Source organism: Panulirus ornatus, chromosome 48 (assembly GCF_036320965.1).
Source record: "Panulirus ornatus isolate Po-2019 chromosome 48, ASM3632096v1, whole genome shotgun sequence".
Lineage (NCBI taxonomy): Eukaryota > Metazoa > Arthropoda > Malacostraca > Decapoda > Palinuridae > Panulirus > Panulirus ornatus.
Genome location: NC_092271.1, coordinates 16,088,270 through 16,095,005, shown reverse-complemented (window position 1 = coordinate 16,095,005; position 6,736 = coordinate 16,088,270). Strand labels below are relative to the sequence as shown.

Sequence of the window (6,736 nt, the reverse complement as noted above, 5' to 3'; positions counted from 1 at the left end):
TCACTCTGGAAAGGGGAAAGACTTTAGTACTAAATTGAGGTCTCACTTCTGAGATATATATATATATATATATATATATATATATATATATATATATATATATATATATATATATATATATATATACACAGATATTTACCCCAGATCTATAGTTCTACAGTGCTACAGGAAATTCGGAGAAGCGACAAGCACCGCAAACTTAGGACAAGACTGCAGACGATTATTATAATCAGGAAATTGAATATATCACAGTGAGTAGAAACTGACCATCGGATGTAGCTCGGATGTGAGTGAACACTGACCATACTAACGCTTCTACTTAATTTCTTCAGGACTAACATTATACGAGAACTGTTGACCTCCTTCATGAATACAAACCTCTCAAGAACCATCATTTGCTTCCATCCTCGTAAGTCTGCAAACATCACCAGAGTGATTGGTCATCACGTCCACTAAACAAAACGGTACCAACCACACACAGTGGAATGGTAATTAACATTTCATTCTACCAACATTTGGCTGGGATTCATGCAGACAATTACAAGTTTCATCTGAGGTCACATATTACTGATAAAACTACTTGCTTGGCTCTTTCCTCCACCACAATTTGAACATCATGTGCTTTATGGCTTAACAAAAAAATTGTCTTCAACATCAAACAAACTTTGGATCTACTCGCTAATTATCAACAATCAGTCTCATGTCACTGACGGTTCTGTCATGAAAGTATTGACTGGAATCATATAAGTGTAATTCCATTATTGGAAATTTTATGCTAAGTTGTTAGGTTAGCAATACGAACTTTTCTTAAGAGGAAAGGAAACGTCAATAAAACCTTACAGCGTCAATTCTAAGATGACGCAATGATATGCTTACCTAACACCCCATGCATTGCCTCCAAAAATGGTATATTCGGTGGAGCCCAGATGGAGAGGAGCGTTGCTGTATCTGTCGTCGTGTTTGACTTTGACCTGAAATTTTTTCTTTTGGAGGATGTATGAGAAGCCTCCGGCAAGCACCCGTTCCATCCCGTGTTCTAAACCAATTACCTGAAACCAGAATCTTACATTATTACGTCAGATCGACACAAAATGAGATTTTGTATACAAAGGAACCTTGCTATGATGAAGCAATGTTGTGGCGGTCTATCTATGTATCTATCTATCAAGCAACGAAATCTATAACTGCAAAACAGTATTATAGATTTAATTCAGACAAGGTAGAAATATTAAGTATGACTAAAGAGCACAATATGAACGCTTTTCAGATGCAGTGCTTCCCAGAAAATTAAGAAGAAATAACATATATAATAGACTGTCCGGCATAGGCCAGGAAGGCTTAAACTGGAAGTCTATGTCAGATATGAAGATCGTACAGGCCACCACTGAGAAACGGGTCTGTCACACAGGAGAGAACAGAGCAAATAGTTGTTCCGCAGAGAAAATCTCTAAGCTGAGAGAGATGAGAGACCCTCTTTGTCAACTTATCAATATGATATTTCTAGGGGGGCCACACTATCTAGATTTTTAAGAAATGACCCTAAGCAGTGCTTCTTTGAATATCAATAAATCTTTATTTAACAAATGACAATGGATGTGCTGCATTACTATCATGGTCATTTATTCAGGTTAAACACCCGAAGTCCTCAAAGTAAGAATCATCGTGTATCCCAAGTTACTGAACAAATTGTTTAGACGCGCATCTTCTGAACAGGAAGTAATCCAAATCACAGAGTTGGAAAAGAAGGACTATCTTACCTACTTTCTGCAAAAGCTTTATAGAAAGTTTGATACAAAAATATCTGAAAATCTATATACTTTATCTACCTGCATCTTTTTGTTTACTTCTTGAACTACAGGGTCAGTGCTCTGGTTGAAGTAGAGAAAATCAGTTCCTGATAACTTTTTACTACCCCAAGACCAGCCATCTCGACTAAGAAGATCTTCGAAGGAGTTGATGGGTAGGAAGTGTTTCTGGACTGCGAGGTGTGCAATGAGGGACGGAGCGATAGGCTGTTCCGATGACCATACATGACAGGAACCAAAACCCCACCAACATCTGAAGAATACAGGAAAATCTTAAAGAAACACAGGGTCTTGGTAGCCTATGATAGTGCACGTTATTTTCGAAGGTACTTGTAATTGAATAACTACTGCTCAATATTTTGAAAAAAGAAAAATCTTCTGATCTTCGTTTTGTATGAAATAGTTGATTTCTTTACACACACACACACACACACACACACACACACACACACACACACACACACACACACACACACGCACACACACACAATGACGATAATTCAGGGCAAGCCTTCTCTAGGTTTGGTCCACATGTGTTCGAGTACTGTGCATCCTCCCTTTGGGGCTGCTCATTGAACTAGTACCTATCTTGAGCTAGGTTCTATCCAGGTCTTTCCAAAAATTCTACCCAGATCTTCCCCAGATCCTCCTCAGGTTCTCTCCATCAAGCATTTGGTAAGCGACCTGAAATTCTAATGTGACATTTAAAAGTGTAGCTGATAAAGTTATCACTGTGCTAAATGAGTTAAACGTATGTACTTTTACGCCAACCCAGACCTCTTGAGTCAAAATGGAAAATAATGATGCAGCTAGCATGGCGTCTGACCATTAGATTCCTCATTGCTTGTGAAGCACAAAATTTCATAATAGTTTATCGTTAGACATATGATATCAGCATGTTTAAATTCCATATCAGATATGTTTTTTTTTTCATATTATCATTCAGCAGTAACAGAAGGCAACGGCAATGGACATTACACAGCAACAGATAAAGACTGACAATGTTCCTACCCTGCCAGAGACATTAACAGGAGGATCAGTGGGCGGGTCATCCAGCAACACTCCCCAGCTGTAGAAGATGGTGGAGGCCAGCCTTGGGTTACGCTCACCCGACAACGATGACCACACCCTCTGTAGCAACCACAACACGACGCCAAAGACTAGTGTACATGCAGCAATCAACACCCAGAGTTCACCTGGAAAGAAATGATCAGTGAGTGTCGTGCTAAATGTTAGTACATAAGGGGACATAGCTTTCATATCTAATGTGGGTGATCAAAAGCAAAAATTTTAAACGAAAAAAAAAATAATCATTACCTGTTATCGGTTAGATGTTTGTATATCCTGTTTGAAAAAAAATAACTCCATGTGTATATCTAGCGTTGGAAGATAAATCTATTTTTCCAAAAGTAGGAAGTTTTACTTTCGGTTCAATCATTGTACCTCTACATAATACATCATAATGCCACAACATCAACACTAACCGTCTCTCTCGTTGACCTACAATACTTAAACTTCATCTACCCCATACATTCCAACAGTCTCTTAAGAAAAACGCAACCTGAGTATTTGCAAAGCATAGAACATGGAACTATGACAATCCTTGATTATTTCTCAAAAGCGCGACAACTTTTATTATATAACTTTTTTCTGATCAGTATCTTCCTCTTCTTTTCAAGGTCTGTCTTACTTTTTTTCAAGACTTTTTTAAGTATGATGATAAAGATAACATAATTAACATCTTCATTATCATTCCTCAAAACAGCAACATACAGTATCTGGGAATTTTGAACTCTTTTCTCAGATGACAACACTGCGTCTCTAATGTTAACTACGACCAAAATTGTAAACCATTACATCACAAATGTAGACTAACCTGTAAATGGTCTTATAAGAGCCAGATGTCGTGGCAGACGACCAGGCTTTAGTGACACTATAACCATTGGATCATGAGTGTATACCCTGGTGAAGGATATGACCTCCAGACGTGATGCTGTCTGCGTCAGGTCTAGGCTAAGGTCCGCTGCTGGTGCTGGAGGGTTCCGACGATGCCCGTCCAGCTACCATTGGTCAATGGTACACCCCAATTGCCATCCAGTGGCTCCCGGATCTCGTACCTGAGATCCAATAGTATCAGTAGTATACTATGCTAGCCAAATATAACAGAGCATTTGGAACATTCATCATCTGACAACCACATACATTCAAAACCAACTCACTTTCATTTCAATATCACCTCAGCATCCTCGGGACTCAAGTTTTTTCCAACATCACTAGATCCCTTCTTGTCCAAATCACTCCACTGGCAACCACCAATCACCAATTGCAAACCCCCAAGTAGAAATGAAAAGATGACCCCTGCCTCACACTCCGAAAAAAATACTCACAGATTTCCACCTCCCCACACAACATAATAATGGCAAAACATATACATACCGAAAGGGTCCAACGAGCAATCAAGACCAACACCTTCCCAACCCAATATATATACACCATCCCAACAGAAATACACCCATCAGAAAACGTAACCCCCAGACATGGACGAGTTATTCTTTACCGTCTATTTGCTCTTGACCCCACCAAGCCCTACAACATGACAAACCTGTGTCATCATAATACAATATTCCTCGTGCATAAGATGCAACTAGCACAATAAAGACACCGAAAACTTGCTCTACAATTACCTTACATTTTACCCAGGATAAACATGTACTAAATCATCACATGTGGCCGACTTCCTGAACGTTACGAGAAACTTCTTCAGCAAGAAGATAGACAGGTTTTTGTATTTCAGAGAGAGAGAGAGAGAGAGAGAGAGAGAGAGAGAGAGAGAGAGAGAGAGAGAGAGAGAGAGAGAGAGAGAGAGAATGAATGAATGAATGAATGAATGAAAAAAGGAAAAACAGAATTGAAAGGTGAAACAAGACAGTCGACTCAACTTCACATACGTGAGGTTGAGCTGAGCAGCGATGGTGTTCATCATGCGGATGTCTAGGGCGTCCCGTGGCGATACGGGGCCGTCAGGGTCCTCGCTGTTCTTCTCATAGGCGATGTATGGGAAGTACGGTAGCGCTACTATCTTGAGAGTATGTCCCATGAAGTTCTCAAGTCTATCTGGAGTATTGGCAGAAAACAGGCAAGAAAGGACTGTTTACTGCGATATCCCTTATGTGATTATTTTCTTAAAAAATGGTAGTATAGCAGATGTGAAACATGTAGTGCTTGGCTAAAATTACCTTGAAGATAACGCTTGTTATCACCCGATTAGCAACAGTAGCAAGTTACTTGCTTACATTGTCAATACAAGATGGCCCAGCTAACAGCAGAAAAAGTACCTCTCCCTACCTTATCCGACAGGCTGCGCTCGATGAATGCAGTCAGAATTTTGAGCGGATTTGGCGCGCACATGCGCACAATTACAAAAAAAAGGAAAAAGAAAAGAAATGCAGAATATACTGGAAGGCATGTCCCTCAAGAAGTCAACTTGCAGATATAATGTGTCATTGCAAGTAAGAAAACTCAGCAGGGTACTAGTTCACGGCACTGGTAACAACTGATAAATCTTGTCAGCTAATAGAATGACTGCATTCAGTTGGGTAATATTAGCCTCCTGTCTGTGTGAGTAGAGACAACAATCTGTTTAAGGAGTGATGTAGAGGTTGAACCTTACATCCTGCATATCTGTTCCTGAATAGTAATTCTTAATAATACACTGTACTGAATACCACTCACCATTCACTAGAGAACAGTACTGATCAAATCACGTCTTTCGCTCGAGAGTAAATTACTTTTGGTGAGTATTTGCAAAGGAAGTTACGATTAAGATAATTTTACGATAAATACTGGAAATCAAAATATGGTTAGTGTAAGAAGTCCTATGGAAGCAAAATGTAAGGCGAGATATACACATATATATCTCTAGATATATATAGATATAAAGTATATTCCATTAATAATATCAATCATTCTTTGCTGATGACGTACCAGGGAAGAGGTTGTGTTCCAAATGGAAGCGAGAGGACAGGTTCCACTGTTGGACACTGTGGACGCCTATCTCTCCTCTGTTGCAGTACAGACATCGACGGTAGATCTCCACACGAGCTCTTCCTTCCGAAATAGGTATGTAAATCACATCACATAACGACAAAATATAGTAAATAAGTAAACATCTCAAATTTCGTATAATTGACAATTGTGTTGCAAATCTGTTATTTGATATGTATGCACAACAGAGTATGTATAGACTATCAGTACTATTATATTGCATTTTTTCGCTTTAATTTGCAAAAGTAAGTACACCCTAACATGACCACGTGTATCCTTTCATTACTTAAAGGCAACATCCCAAATATTTTCTCATGTATGTAACTCTGATTGGAATAGAGAAAATTATTTAACACATTGCAGTCTACATGTCTTATAATCAGATATCATAACGAAGAGCCTGTTGACTTTGGCAGTCTCGTACTGGTGTCCCTCTGTGGAAACATGGTGGGTGGAGTTACTTGACCCCTTTTGGGCCAGTTCACCCGCCGCAACATTTTGGCTAGAGGCACCTGCTTCTCATGAGGCAGTTCACCTGCGGCAACATGGTATATGGAGGTACCTGCCTCTCATGGGACATTCCACCTGCGGCAACATGGTATATGGAGGTACCTGCCTCTCATGGGCCATTCCCCCTGCAGCAACATGGTATATGGAGGTACCTGCCTCTCATGGGCCATTCCACCTGCGGCAACATGGTATATGGAGGTACCTGCCTCTCATGGGCCAGTCCACCTGCAGCAACATGGTATATGGAGGTACAACGACCAGCTACTGGGCATCGATCCTAGACAGGTTCACACATCAAACTTCACAACACCGAGACACACAGTGAATGTCAGTAGGTATCTCTCTGTAGCCTCCTCTTATTGTTGACTAACATTACC

At 40.0% G+C, this 6,736-nt stretch overlaps 1 pseudogene; it reads right to left on the bottom strand.

The window, feature by feature from the left end:
- On the bottom strand, nt 1–6,346 carry LOC139763981 (glutamate receptor ionotropic, kainate 4-like; annotated as a pseudogene).
- Nucleotides 6,347–6,736: the final 390 nt, after the last annotated feature.